Source organism: Bombus fervidus, chromosome 10 (assembly GCF_041682495.2).
Source record: "Bombus fervidus isolate BK054 chromosome 10, iyBomFerv1, whole genome shotgun sequence".
NCBI classification, from domain to species: domain Eukaryota; kingdom Metazoa; phylum Arthropoda; class Insecta; order Hymenoptera; family Apidae; genus Bombus; species Bombus fervidus.
In genome coordinates, this window is record NC_091526.1 from 1,526,416 (window position 1) to 1,541,737 (window position 15,322).

At 35.1% G+C, this 15,322-nt stretch overlaps 1 pseudogene; it reads left to right on the forward strand.

The window, feature by feature from the left end:
* Positions 1 to 9,329: 9,329 nt before the first annotated feature.
* Positions 9,330 to 10,543, forward strand: LOC139991636 (regulator of microtubule dynamics protein 1-like; annotated as a pseudogene).
* Positions 10,544 to 15,322: the final 4,779 nt, after the last annotated feature.

A 15,322-nucleotide genomic window follows, 5' to 3' on the forward strand; every position in this document is an offset into this window, starting at 1 on the left:
ATAGGATATGGAATTGAAGGGATAAAGTAAATTTAGAATCTATCTTTTAAGTAGAAGTATAAAATTTATTTACTATAAAGTACAGTACAACTTATGTGTGATGAACTTTTTATACGCAACATCTAATTTAAGATTTAAGATTACTATATACATGTATATTTTATAAAATGTTTTATTTCAAAATGTAACATGTAGCAAATTTTAAATAGTTAATAGCAGTTGAAGAAAATTCGTATATACAATATGTCATTAAACTACCTTTCTCGCAAAAATTAGTTAAAGAAATATATTGTAACAGAATTAAAGTATCAAAATGTTAATGTAACATTGTCACAAATATCACGGTTTAATAAAGTAGTTTCCAAGTCGAATTATCGGTCAGGTGATTCTTCATTTTCCTCTTCCTCTCCGCGAGCCATAATTCCATCTTTTTGCAAAGCAGAGAGAAAATCGAGATATACTCGTGATAGAACGCCGATTATCTCCCTTGGCACTCTTCCCATCAGATGGTATACAAAGGAACGATGCAGGCCAATCTGCATAGTGCGTCGATCAATCGGGGAAGTATACTGCACCACAACGTAATCCGGTGGTAGATTTTCCGGAACATGTGATATGGTGTGCAAGGCGTTAAATTCAGGTTCAGATTCCGCCATCGTTTCGTTATAAGGCACAATCTGGAAACAAAAAAATAAAAAAAAAAAAAAAATTTAATTTACGAATTGCGTGAAAAATCAGTGGAAGAAACGATTGAAAGGAAATAAGATACTCACTGTTCCAAATGTGACGAAAATGTATAAGGACGCTACCAATCGTAAAGCACTTCCAAACCTGAAGAACTTTTAAACGTTCCGCTCGATATTCGAACTGGAAATGCCCCCTCGAGCGAAATGCCAAGTTTATATAGTCGTCGGTGAGTTCCATGTGTATTACTACAGCATGGATTAGGACTTTTTGGGGGGACCCCCTAACTAGCAGGTAGGTAAAACCCAAGTAGTTGTTTGTTTGTTTGATGTTTGAAATATTGTTTAAGGGACAGACGGATTAGCAGGTGCGATGGTCGCCTCGGGTATTCCTTTGTCACCCTCTTCTCAATTATGGAAAATTCGAGAATGCGTTAGAGGATAAACAATCACAATAGAGTTGGAGAAAAATGCGATTCTAATTTATTATTAGTCATCGAGTAGGAAGCGAATACATTGCTTTTTTTTTTTTTAATTTACGCTTTCTAATAAATAATAATTTATGTGTTACTTCTATATGGGTTACATGGTTATCACCACTGGGTTATTGGAGCAATAATCGTCTCGGGCGGTAGTTTATATTTTGTGTTTACATTCATAGGAGTTCGCTAATATTATAATTATGAATTATTCGAAGTACGTATATCGCTTAAATATATTCGAACGAATAATATACTTTATACAGAATTATATACTGAAACATTGAACGATACATCTACCACCGCTTCATTATTTCTTATGCATTAATTACACAGTCGTCGTATTTAGTATATAGTAAGTACAGCAGAAAAGTATTTGATCGATATAGTTGTCGCTTGTGCTATTCCGAAGATTGCATTGTAAATATCGTTTAGCTTTGAATATATTTTATTATCAAGGGACAGCTTTTTGTCGTTGGTATTTGGCGGAGGGTAACGATTAGTCAATAATGAGTCGTGAACTCCTTCTAGGTAGATTCAGCGAGAGGACAAGAGGTAGCTATATAATTCAAAAGCATTAATAGTTCCCGTTTTCCTTCTGCTTGAGAGAATGATTCATTGTCAGTAGATATAAAGAGGATATTATTCGATTTTTATTACGAACGTACATTAATACAAGTTTTGCTTATAGAATTAAGTTGTAGAAAATAATGGCAGTAATTGATCAATGCGAGTATCGAAAATTAAATTTCAATTTCGATGCTCTTGGATTTATTAATTATTTAAATTTATAACAATTAATTTTAATATAACATAAACTAGATATTCATCCGTTTATATTGCTCAAGGTATTTTTATTCCTTTTTATTTCAACCGTATTATTATTTTCAACGTATTATTTCAATTTTCAGCGTGTATGGTTGAATAAGTTGTTGGACAAACAATCGAAGTTATCTTAATTATTCGCGTATAATTAATATTATCAAATCGGTTCATTCAGTTTCCTTTTTATCGTTTTATATCGTTCCAAAACGGGTAACTGAAGCTCTTCGAATTTCACAAAGCTATCCCTTATTAAACGTTCGACAGTTCGCCATTCACCTTTCGCATTTTATTATCATGAATTCGCTTATTATCATGAGTATACAGACTGAATATCGTCTTTACAATTACGTACTGTCGACTATCACATTAAATAACGAGAGCTTTAGAAAAATTGAATTTGATCGCGTACCTATCGTCGTCTTAAGCATGCAAGTCGATTAAATTAAGCAGAAAAAGGAACGCATTGTCGATCATCGTTATTATGCTCGTTAACTTTACAGGAACAGCATGTTGAGATCGATGTTGAATAATTTCTGACGAAATGCAACAATATCACCGAAGCCGAAAAGAGAGCCGCCGACGTCGAGCGATACTTCAGGGAAGATTGAAGTCGACGACCAACAACCAATAGACCAGGCCTACGAATCAACACCATAAGAGGAAGACTACCCACGGTGGTTCTACGATCCGACGGACGACGATATAAATTCCTCGTTGATAGCGGAGCAGGAATTAATATACTTAAACGACTATGTGTATTAAGACCAACAATAGTGAAAGAACAAAAATTCTCGATGGGACACTCTAGATTTAAGACTAACGAACACGCGTTGATAAAATTATTTGGTAAGGTTGTAGAATTCTTCGTAGTAGACAATAACTTTCCGATTATAGAGGACGGCATACTTGGTTTTCCAGCCCTATCTAAATTTAAATTTGAACTATCAAACCAACAACTCAAACTAGACAGTAACATGCTCTTGTTGCAACAGGAAAACGACTTACCCCCAAAACAAACAGTGTCAAAAGAAAAGATAATACCGCAGCCGACGCACTACCTAGAATACATGTTCTAACTAGACGAGACGAAAATTATTCATACAAACGAAAAGATAGGTATAGGCGACGACAGTTTTACAGAGACAGAGAAGAACGCGATCAAAAACGTAAAATTGTAAAATCCCAATCAGTTTTCAAAGAAAGAGACCCCGTTTTAGGACATAACGATTATAAAAGGTATAAACATGATGTGGAATGGTTAGGACCATACACAATTGATAAAGTATGCACCCCATATTATTTGATTCAAGACAAAAAGGTACACGGCAATCGTTTAAAGCCCTACTTTCCAGGTCGACACTTCTCTTTGCCAGAATAGTATCCGCAGAGATAAATACCACACAAAAAAAACAAACAAACAAAAAAAAAAAAAAAACTGTATTCAGAAAAAAAAGAGAGAAAAGAATATTTCCATAACAATTTATGTATTAATCTATTTTTTCTGCCGAAATGAAATTTTAGGCAACAGCCCCGCCAGCACCAAACGCCCTGGCCGCAACACCCAACACCTATACCTCAACCAATACATGCCACCCCGAAGGAGAACAGGAATCAGGTGTAATTTTCAAACCACATCGAGTACGATTTCGCAAAAGCCTCCTGAAGAAAACTTGAGGGACCAAGCTTAATCTAAGAAGGGGGGAATGTCACGGATCAAATTTCTGCTTAGCACGTGTTACGCCAGATGTAGTGGTCCTTGCGAGATTCCTCATAATCTGGGCGCCAAGACCTATCCATTGTTACACTGACCCGCAACAGGCCTAAGGAGATACCGTAAACCGAATCTGTTCAGTTTCATTTCTCCTCACATAAACATTTTCGGTTTACAGATGGTCCTCATGTTTGTTGCACGCTCTTACCTATTACGGAGAAAGCGAGTGTCTGGCGAGATAACAGACTTTTCCCATGAACAAGGATGCCGATATCTGGTTTTCTTTGTCTTTACAACTTCTTTTATTAACCAATGGGCATCGCGGATCATTACCCTCACTTTTCTACCGAAAAGTGTGGACGACGAATCCGCGTTCTGAGTTCAAAAGGGCACACCCACACCGAGCTTTCTTCCTTGATGGTACGAGACAGGTCCGAACTGTTCTTCTTGCGATCTTTTGTAATAAAAAATCTAACTGTGTCAAATAAACTCGATTTTATACTGCAGCTTTTGTAATCACTTTAAAAATTACGCGACAAATGCAACGTATCTAAACTCTACGAGAACAGCAAGAAACGACAAAATTATTACTCGTGAAAATAGTTTACCAATTATTATGTTACATTCGAACATTTATTTTCACGCGCTTCGTAAGATCCATAAGAAGTTGTATCATTATAGCTTCTAAAATAGGTAAGTACTTGTTTGTCAAAATACGCAGGTAGTCGGATTAGAATGACGTTTTATCTTTTATCATATTTTCCTGTTTACTATCGTTTTTCAAATAACGTTTACAATTTGTACATCTATAAATAGATATTCACAAATATTTCCAGTCTTACTATTTTCCAAACATAATTTCTGATTTTAAACAATTTCGCCGTAAGAAAATGTTACAGTTACTAACCGAACGTACGTATAAAAAGATTCAACTCGTATCTGTAAGAGTCGTTGTGCAATTTAATTTCCGATATCCATATCAAATATTAAAAAACGTAAATTATCATTGAAAGCGTAACATTATTTCCATCGTCGCTAATAATTTACTAATTACGTCAAAGAATGTTAACGTATCCTTAACAAATCGCTTTCTATATTCTCGCAGAAAATTTGTATTTTTGCACTTGCATTATACGCGCTAACCGCGTATTAATTCTATATATTCATGCAACATAGTGGATAAATAGGCGTATCATACGTAGCGACGTAATCGTTTAGCGTTGCAATCGTCTATAGAATATGATCATACGTTACGTCCTGGCAACGTCGACCCACTATTACAGAAATTACCAGCATCGTAGGGGGTGGCCGGTGGGGTAATCGCTATCACCGGCCTGGCTCTGTAATACTTTTTCATCAATGCATCGCCGATCTGACGAAAACTAGGCAATGTTCGCCAGCAGGTTCTCACGGTGCAAGAACCGGACACGCCGTGACATTTGCACTCTGTTTGCAGCAGAGCTTTAACTATCTGCAATGAAACAATACTCACGCAATTCAGCATCTAATCCGTGCCATTTATAGCAGTATAATTTCAAATTTCTATCTTTCGTACTACGTTAACCATCGATTATACATCGAATGCGACCGACGCGTACTCTTTAAGTTACGTTACTACGAAACCTCGAAATAATTATACTATCGTTCGCTATTTTAAAGCTTGGCTAATTATTCTTCACGAGCATACGATTTTGATATTCATATCGTAAGGAAATATCAATCTTTCGAAGTTGGCAATCGGGAAAATACGAGCACGTGCTTCTGTCATTCATTCCGTGATACGTTGTTAGTTACATTTATCATTTTCATATCGTAATTCTGTCATTCTTGTGCTAATCATCGATCGTAGTCTGTGGTAGCTGCTGCTCCAACGATATCCTACGAAAGGATTAAAACGCTACGTCTTTATAATATAAACTGCTACATTCAACTATTACCTTCTGAATCGTTACCGACGAACGAACGTTACGATTTTGCAAAAACTGCGAAACTCCTCTCTTACGATTAGAAGACGTTCGCACCATGTTCGAACTGTTCGATGCACGCGTTTCTCCGTCGCTTCGCTCATTGTGTGTCCGACGATGGACGCGTATGCTCAGAAAACTGGTTTACATTTCGAATTATCGGGTGACGGTGGGGGGTGGGTGCAGAAGTGAGTTGAAAAAAATCGCCTGGAGCATAAAGTATGCGGTGCGGCGAGGCGATCGACGTTAAGAATAAATCGTTAGCAGGCGCGCGTCTGTACACGCGGGCACAGATCGTACGTGCAACCACGCGATATCCTAACGATAATCCTAATCCTATCGATAACCTAACCCCATCATTCTTCCGCCCCGCCCGGTGTAGACGATACTACCTACGGTCCCGGAGGAAGGCCCCGCCTACATACCACAGTTAAGCGGGCACCCGATGGAACTCGAGGGCCCGGTCTATCTTGTCCCAGGGGGGATTATTTCCATTCCTTAATCCTTATGCATCCCTATTCTCTTATATCAAATATTGTCCAAACTAGTTCATTTACGATACAAAAAATCATTAGGGACTCTAATTATAGTACGGATTGCAGAAGAAAATACGAATATTAAACCTGGCTTAACCCTAAGTCGTTAGAACATCTGTTCTACCTGTTTCGTATAGAATTTACATAGGTTGCCAACTTCGAAGGTATCGATATGCGGGCAGTTTGTTTGCCGAAAGGTTTTTATCATACGGCATCTTTCTTTATTAAACATTTCAAAATCTAGGTTAATAATTACAATTCTCTCGATCGTACGATATCTTCGAATAGCAAGAGAGATACACAAGCTATCGAAAAATATATATAAAGGTAATTTTTAGACAAATAAAATATTCAAGACAACGAACAAAGATTCACGTACGAAATCGTCGATCGACGTTTATTTTTCAAGTTATAAATAGAAAATTTAATTTTACACCAAATATCTATGCACGACCAGTTGACATTTTTCTACACGAACATCTTTCAGTTTCTCTCTCGATATTTAAAATCGTCCTCTGTATATTTTCTACAATAAATATCGTATATCCACGTTTTTCTACAGCCTGTATATAAACGATACGATCGATATGAGAATATTATACGTAACTTGGGCAAGGTATAACTGCAAAGATATAGGAGGGATTCGGAAATACGAATAATTCACTTTATTTAGCACACAACAGTTATAGATATATCTTATACTCTGTGTTACGACTGTTCGCGGAGAGACGCGGTCGCGAGGAAAACGCGTCAGCGAGAGGCGTAAATTCTCGCTACGATTCGTATAATCGACGCCGCGAATTAGTCGTTCCCCTTGTTTCGATTAAGATAACAGGGGTGGTTGAATGAAATTAACACTGTGTTAACAGGTTAATATAGCATGTATTTTTAACAATAAATTAAATTATAATAGAAGCGTCACAAATTGTTTCGTGATAGGTACAGTTAATGTTTTACAGAGATTCGACTCGATTTTTTATGTATGCGGCGTGAATTCTATAATGAGACTGTTCAGATACGACTGTGCGGTTACAGTTGTCGAATGAGACTGATCGGTTACAGATATCGATTCTTTGTCTTTCGGGGAGAGGATCCCCCCTATGCTCGGGTCACGCCATCACACGCGCCGATGATCACGCAGGCCGACTTCTTCGATAGAAAATAACGGTCCGAGATCGACGGTTCCAGAACTCGTTACTTGGTGACAAATATGCGCTCGTCGATACAATGTATATTTTTCATCGGGCAGATAAGAGGATGTATCTGCGACGCTGGAGGACCGCAAGCGACGGTTGGAAATACGATCTCTGCAGAGTCTCGTGGCGTAACACTCTGAAGACCTTGATACCTTCGTAAAAATATCCGCAGTATTTCCGTCTGTACTTACTTTAATTATATTTATCTTGTTTTTCTCTAAGCACTCGTGAACGTAGTGATAATGAACTTCAATGTGTTTCGAATTTTTTGTAAAATTTCCGTACTTTGCTATACTTATCGCTCCAGAGTTATCCTCATAAATTTGTTCAGGGTTATCGTTTAGATTTACATTGAAGATTTTCATAATTTCTCTAATATACATTAATTCACTCAATGCTTCCGATAGAGCTACATACTCTGCATACGTCGAAACTTTTGTCACACACCTTTCTTTCTTACACTTCCATCCAATTACATTTCCATACAATCTAATTACATATCCAGAAGTCGATTTCCTATCTAAATGATCTCCTGCCCAATCAGCGTCTACATAACAATCTATCGTTTCTCACTTTTCATTCCTTTTATAGTCTAACCTTAAATCTCTAGTCCGGTACAAGTATTTCAATATACGCAAAGCATATTTAAAATGTGTCTCGCTACAACAATCTTGAAATCTACTCAGATAATTCACACTACAACTTATATCGGGTCTGGTATTTACACTAATATACAACAATGCGCCAATTAAATTCTTGTATCCATTGTCCTCTCTATTTATCTCGGCTTTTTCAATTTTTAAGTTGGTCTCCATAGGTGTACAGTACAATTTGCTGTTTTGTAATTTATATTCGTTTCCTAATGATTCAATGTATTTCTTTTGGCTTAATCTCATTTCATTTTTGAAATAATCATACTCTATGTTTACTCCAAGATATTCTTTTACTTCACCTAAATCTTTCATTTCAAATTTATCAGTTAATAACCTTTTTACACTTTGTATTTTCCTTTTGTTTTTACTACAAATTAACACATCGTCTACATATATTAACAAATAAACTACATATTCTCCCTCTCCGTGCAGTATATAAGCACAACTCTATATTATTCTTCTTAAAACGTAATCTCGTCACATACCTATCCAAACACTCATACCAGTCCCTCGGACTTTCTTTAACCCATAAAGCGCTTTCGATAATTTACAAACTCTATTCGTTCCGTCTGCATATCCTTTTGGTTGATTTACATATACCTCCGAGGTTGCTTCACCATTTAAAAAGGCAGTTTCTACATCCATTTGCTCAATGATTAATCCATTTTGACAACAACATGATCGCAATATCTTAAAGGTCTGATTACTCGCTACTGGGGAATATATGTCATCGGCTACGTTTCTTTGTTGGAATCCTTTTACCACTAATCTAGCCTTATACCTGTTATCTGATTTTCTCGTGTAAACCCATTTTACATCTAATACCTCTTTGCCTTTTACCCATTCTACCAATTTCCAAGTTATATTCTTATAGAGACATTCTATTTCCTTATCCATAGCCTGATTCCAATCTTCACTATTTTCGCAATAAATCGCCTCCTCAAATGTACCAGGGATATCTACTCTACAATAATTTGCATGCATCTCACTAACGATTTCCTTTTCTGGATACATTACTGGAGGTATCTTATTACGCGAAGTAGTATACATCTCCTAGGGATGTATAAGCCTTCAAAACTGTTATCATTTTCACCTTCCCTACTATCTAACTCTTCCTTATTCATGCCCTTCAATAAATAGCATGGAGCAGAAGCATGGAGCAAGCAGAAGCATGGGCCGGAAAGGAGCATGGTGCAGAACCGTGGAGCAAACAGAAGCATGGAGCAGAAAGGAGCATGGAGCAGAAGCATGGAGCAAGCAGAAGCATGGGCCGGAAAGAAGAATGGACCTGAAGGATGGAGCAGAGGTATGGAGCAGAAAGAAGCATGGAGCAGACGCATGGTGCAGAAGCATGGAGCAGAAGAATGGAGCAGAGGCATGGAGCAGAGGCATGGAGCACAAGCATGTAGCACAGGCATGGAGCAGAAGCATGGAGCGGAGGCGTGGAGCAGAAAGAAGCATGGAGCAGAAAGAAGAATGTACCCGAAGGATGGAGCAGAGGTATGGAGCAGAAAGAAGCATGGAGCAGAAGAATGGAGCAGAGGCATGGAGCACAAGCATGGAGCAGAGGCATGGAGCAGAAAGAAGCATGGAGCAGAATCATGGAGCAGAAGCAGTGATAACTACAAAAGAAGTTCTAATAGGAAAAGCCGATGAATTATACGAGCGAGAACAATAGGAGGAAATACATAACCTTCTAATAAATTATAAAGTAATTACATTGCGTATATCACTTATAAATGTAGATAACAAAACTGAACATTTGTATAGGATAGCGGTGATATTGAAATTATATGGCGTTTGTGTAGAGCAATGTATAAATTGTCTAAGACTGTGAGTGAAGTAGATGGAAAGAAATGAATTTTCGAATCTTATGATTTAATACTTAAAGCACTTGAAATAAATGAGGATAATTGGGCTGCATACAAATGGGCATCGATTCTTCGCAATTGTAAGACTCTTTATGAAGGAGTGAAGGCACAAATAAAAGAGTCATATAATATTAAGAAACATATGCTGGTATATTTCATGATAATATATTAATATTTCTTTCCCTGATACGATGTCAAGCAATTGTATCGAATATGTTTAATATCGCAGAGAGCAATGGAACTAAATGCAAAAGAACCACCTCTTATGTACATGCTTGGTACTTGGTGCTATCAAGTTGCTGATTTAACATGGTATCAAAGAAAAATTGCATCTGTAATATTTGGAGAACCACCATCTTCATCTTTTGAGGAAGCTCTAAAATATTTTGAAACCGCAGAGGAAATTGATCCCAATTTCTATAGTCAAAATTTATTAATGTTGGGCAAAACCTACTTAAAATTAAATCAGAAAGAGCTATCTATGAAATATTTAAAAATTGCCCTTGAATATCCTGCAAAGAACGAAGATGATCGAGATGCTAAACAGGAAGCACAAAAGTTGTTAAAGAAACTTTAACAAACTTGACGGAAATTATGATCTATTATATGATAAATGGATATTATTATAGGATATGGAATTGAAGGGATAAAGTAAATTTAGAATCTATCTTTTAAGTAGAAGTATAAAATTTATTTACTATAAAGTACAGTACAACTTATGTGTGATGAGCTTTTTATACGCAACATCTAATTTAAGATTTAAGATTACTATATACATGTATATTTTATAAAATGTTTTATTTCAAAATGTAACATGTAGCAAATTTTAAATAGTTAATAGCAGTTGAAGAAAATTCGTATATACAATATGTCATTAAACTACCTTTCTCGCAAAAATTAGTTAAAGAAATATATTGTAACAGAATTAAAGTATCAAAATGTTAATGTAACATTGTCACAAATATCACGGTTTAATAAAGTAGTTTCCAAGTCGAATTATCGGTCAGGTGATTCTTCATTTTCCTCTTCCTCTCCGCGAGCCATAATTCCATCTTTTTGCAAAGCAGAGAGAAAATCGAGATATACTCGTGATAGAACGCCGATTATCTCCCTTGGCACTCTTCCCATCAGATGGTATACAAAGGAACGATGCAGGCCAATCTGCATAGTGTGTTCACCAATCGGGGAAGTATACTGCACCACAACGTAATCCGGTGGTAGATCTTCCGGAACATGTGATATGGTGTGCAAGGCGTTAAATCCAAGTTGAGATTCCGCCATCGTTTCGTTATAAGGCACAATCTGGAAACAAAAAATAAAAAAAAAAAATTTAATTTACGAATTGCGTGAAAAATCAGTGGAAGAAACGATTGAAAGGAAATAAGATACTCACTGTTCCAAATGTGACGAAAATGTATAAGGACGCTACCAATCGTAAAGCACTTCCAAACCTGAAGAACTTTTAAACGTTCCGCTCGATATTCGAACTGGAAATGCCCCCTCGAGCGAAATGCCGAGTTTATATAGTCGTCGGTGAGTTCCATGTGTATTACTACAGCATGGATTAGGACTTTTTGGGGGGACCCCCTAACTAGCAGGTAGGTAAAACCCAAGTAGTTGTTTGTTTGTTTGATGTTTGAAATATTGTTTAAGGGACAGACGGATTAGCAGGTGCGATGGTCGCCTCGGGTATTCCTTTGTCACCCTCTTCTCAATTATGGAAAATTCGAGAATGCGTTAGAGGATAAACAATCACAATAGAGTTGGAGAAAAATGCGATTCTAATTTATTATTAGTCATCGAGTAGGAAGCGAATACATTGCTTTTTTTTTTTTAATTTACGCTTTCTAATAAATAATAATTTATGTGTTACTTCTATATGGGTTACATGGTTATCACCACTGGGTTATTGGAGCAATAATCGTCTCGGGCGGTAGTTTATATTTTGTGTTTACATTCATAGGAGTTCGCTAATATTATAATTATGAATTATTCGAAGTACGTATATCGCTTAAATATATTCGAACGAATAATATACTTTATACAGAATTATATACTGAAACATTGAACGATACATCTACCACCGCTTTATTATTTCTTATGCATTAATTATCATAAATATACAGACTGAATATCGTCTTTACAATTACGTACTGTTGACTATCACATTAAATAACGAGAGCTTTAGAAAAATTGAATTTGATCGCGTACCTATCGTCGTCTTAAGCATGCAAGTCGATTAAATTAAGCAGAAAAAGGAACACATTGTCGATCAACGTTATTATGCTCGTTAACTTTACAGGAACAGCATGTTGAGATCGATGTTGAATAATTTCTGACGAAATGCAACAATATCACCGAAGCCGAAAAGAGAGCCGCCGACGTCGAGCGATACTTCAGGATAGATTGAAGTCGACGAACAACAACCAATAGACCAGGCCTACGAATCAACACCATAAGAGCAAGACCACCCACGGTGGTTCTACGATCCGACGGACGACGATATAAATTCCTCGTTGATAGCGGAGCAGCAATTAATATACTTAACGTTATAACCTAATGCTACATAACGTTATATGTTATGAGGTCATAGTATATAACGTTATACGTTATAAGGTAATAGTATATAACGTTATACGTTATAAGGTAATAGTATATAACGTCTAACGATATAAGGTAATAATATATAACGTTATACGTTATAAGGTTATAGTATATAAAGCTATACGATATAATGTAATGCTACATAACATTATACGTTATATGGTAATAGTATATAACGTTATACGTTATAACGTAGTGCTTCATAACGTTATAAGTTATAAAGTAATCGTATATAACGCTACACGTTATATTGTAATGCTACATAACTGTATACGTTATAAGGTAATAGTATATAACGTTATAGTATATAACGTAATGCTACATGACGTTATACTTTATAAGGTAATGGTACACAACGTTAAACGCTATAACGTAATGCTACATAACGTCATACGTTATATGGTAATGGTATACAACGTTATACGTTATAACGTAATGCTACATAAAGATATACGTTATAAGGTAATGGTATATAACGTTTAACGTTATAAGGTACCAGTATATCACGTATTAGCATATAAGGTAATAGTATATAACGTTATACGCTATAACGTAATGTTACATAACGCTATACTTTATAAGGTAATGGTACACAACGTTATAGGTTATAACGTAATGCTACATAAGGATATACGTTATAAGACAATAGTTTATCACGTATAACGTTATAAGTTACCATTATATCACGTAGAAGCATATAAGGTAATAGTGTATAACGTTATACGTAATAACGTTGTGCTACATAACGTTATAAGTTAGAAGGTAATCGTATATAACGCTATACGTTATAATGCAATGCTACATAACGTTATACTTTATAAGGTAATGGTACACAACGTTATACGCTATAACGTAATGCTACATAAGGTTACATGTTATGAGGTAATAGTATATAACGTTTTACGTTATTAGGTAATAGTATATAACGTATAACGTTATAAGGTAACAGTATATAACGTATAACGATATAAGGTAATCGTATCTAACGTTATACGTTATAACGTAATGCTAAATAACGTTATACGTTATAAGGTAATGGTGTACAACGTTATACGTTATAACGTAACAGTATATAACGGTATACGTTATAACGTAATGGTATATAACGTTATACGTTATAACGTAATGCTACATAACGTTATGTGTCATAAGGTAATAGTATATAACGTTATACGTTATAACGTAATGCTGCATAACGTTATACGTTATAAGGTTATTGTGTATAACGTTATACGACATAAGGTAACACTATATAACGTTATACGTTATAAGGTAATTGTTTATAACGTTATAAGTTATAACGTAGTGCTACATAACGTTATGCGTTATAACGTAATGGTATATAACGTTATACGTTATAACGTAATGCTACATAACGTTATACGTTATAAGGTAATTGTTTATAACGTTATAATTTATAACGTAGTGCTACATAACGTTATGCGTTATAACGTAATGGTATATAACGTTATACGTTATAACGTAATGCTACATATCGTTATACGTTATAAGGTAATAGTATATAAAGTTATACGTTATAACGTAATGCTACATAACGTTATACGTTATAAGGTTATTGTGTATAACGTTATAAGTTATAACGTAGTGCTACATAACGATATGCGTTCTTACGTAATGGTATACACGTTATACATCATAACGTAATGCTGCATAACGTTATAAGATATAAGGTTATCGTATATAACGTTATACGTTATAACGTAATGCTACATATCGTTATACGATATAAGGTACTAGTATATAACGTTATGCGTTATAACGTAATGGTATACAACGTTATACGTTATAACGTAATGCTATATATCGTTATACGTTATAGGGTAGTAGTATATAAAGTTATACGTTATAACGTAATGCTACATAACGTTATACGTTATAAGGTTATTGTATATAACGTTATACGTTATAAGGTTATTGTATATAACGTTACACGTTATATGGTAACACTATATGACGTATTACGATATCAAGAAATAGTATATAACGTTATACATTATAACGTAATGCTGCATAACGTTATAAGATATAAGGTTATCGTATATAACGTTATACGTTATAACGTAATGCTACATATCGTTATACGTTATAGGGTAGTAGTATATAAAGTTATACGTTATAACGTAATGCTACATAACGTTATACGTTATAAGGTTATTGTATATAACGTTATACGTTATAAGGTTATTGTATATAACGTTACACGTTATATGGTAACACTATATGACGTATTACGATATCAAGAAATAGTATATAACGTTATACGTTATAACGTAATGCTGCATAACGTTATACGTTATAACGTAATGGTATATAACGTTATACGTTATAACGTAATGCTACATGTCGTTATTCGTTATAAGGTAATAGTATATAAAGTTATACGTTATAACGTAATGCTCCATAACGTTATACGTTATAAGGTTATTGTGTATAACGTTATACGTTATAAGGTAACACTATATAACGTACTACGATATAAAGAAACAGTATATAACGTTATACGTTATAACGTAATGCTGCATAACGTTATAAGATATAAGGTAATCGTATATAACGTTATAGGTTATAACGTAATGGTACATAACGTTATACGATATAAGGTAATAGTATATAACGTTATACGTTATAACGTAATGCTGCAAAACGTTATAAGATATAAAGTAATCGTATATAACGTTGTAGGTTATAACGTAATGCTACATATCGTTATACGATATAAGGTAATAGTATATAACGTATAACGTTATAAGGTAACAGTGTATAACGTATAACGATATAA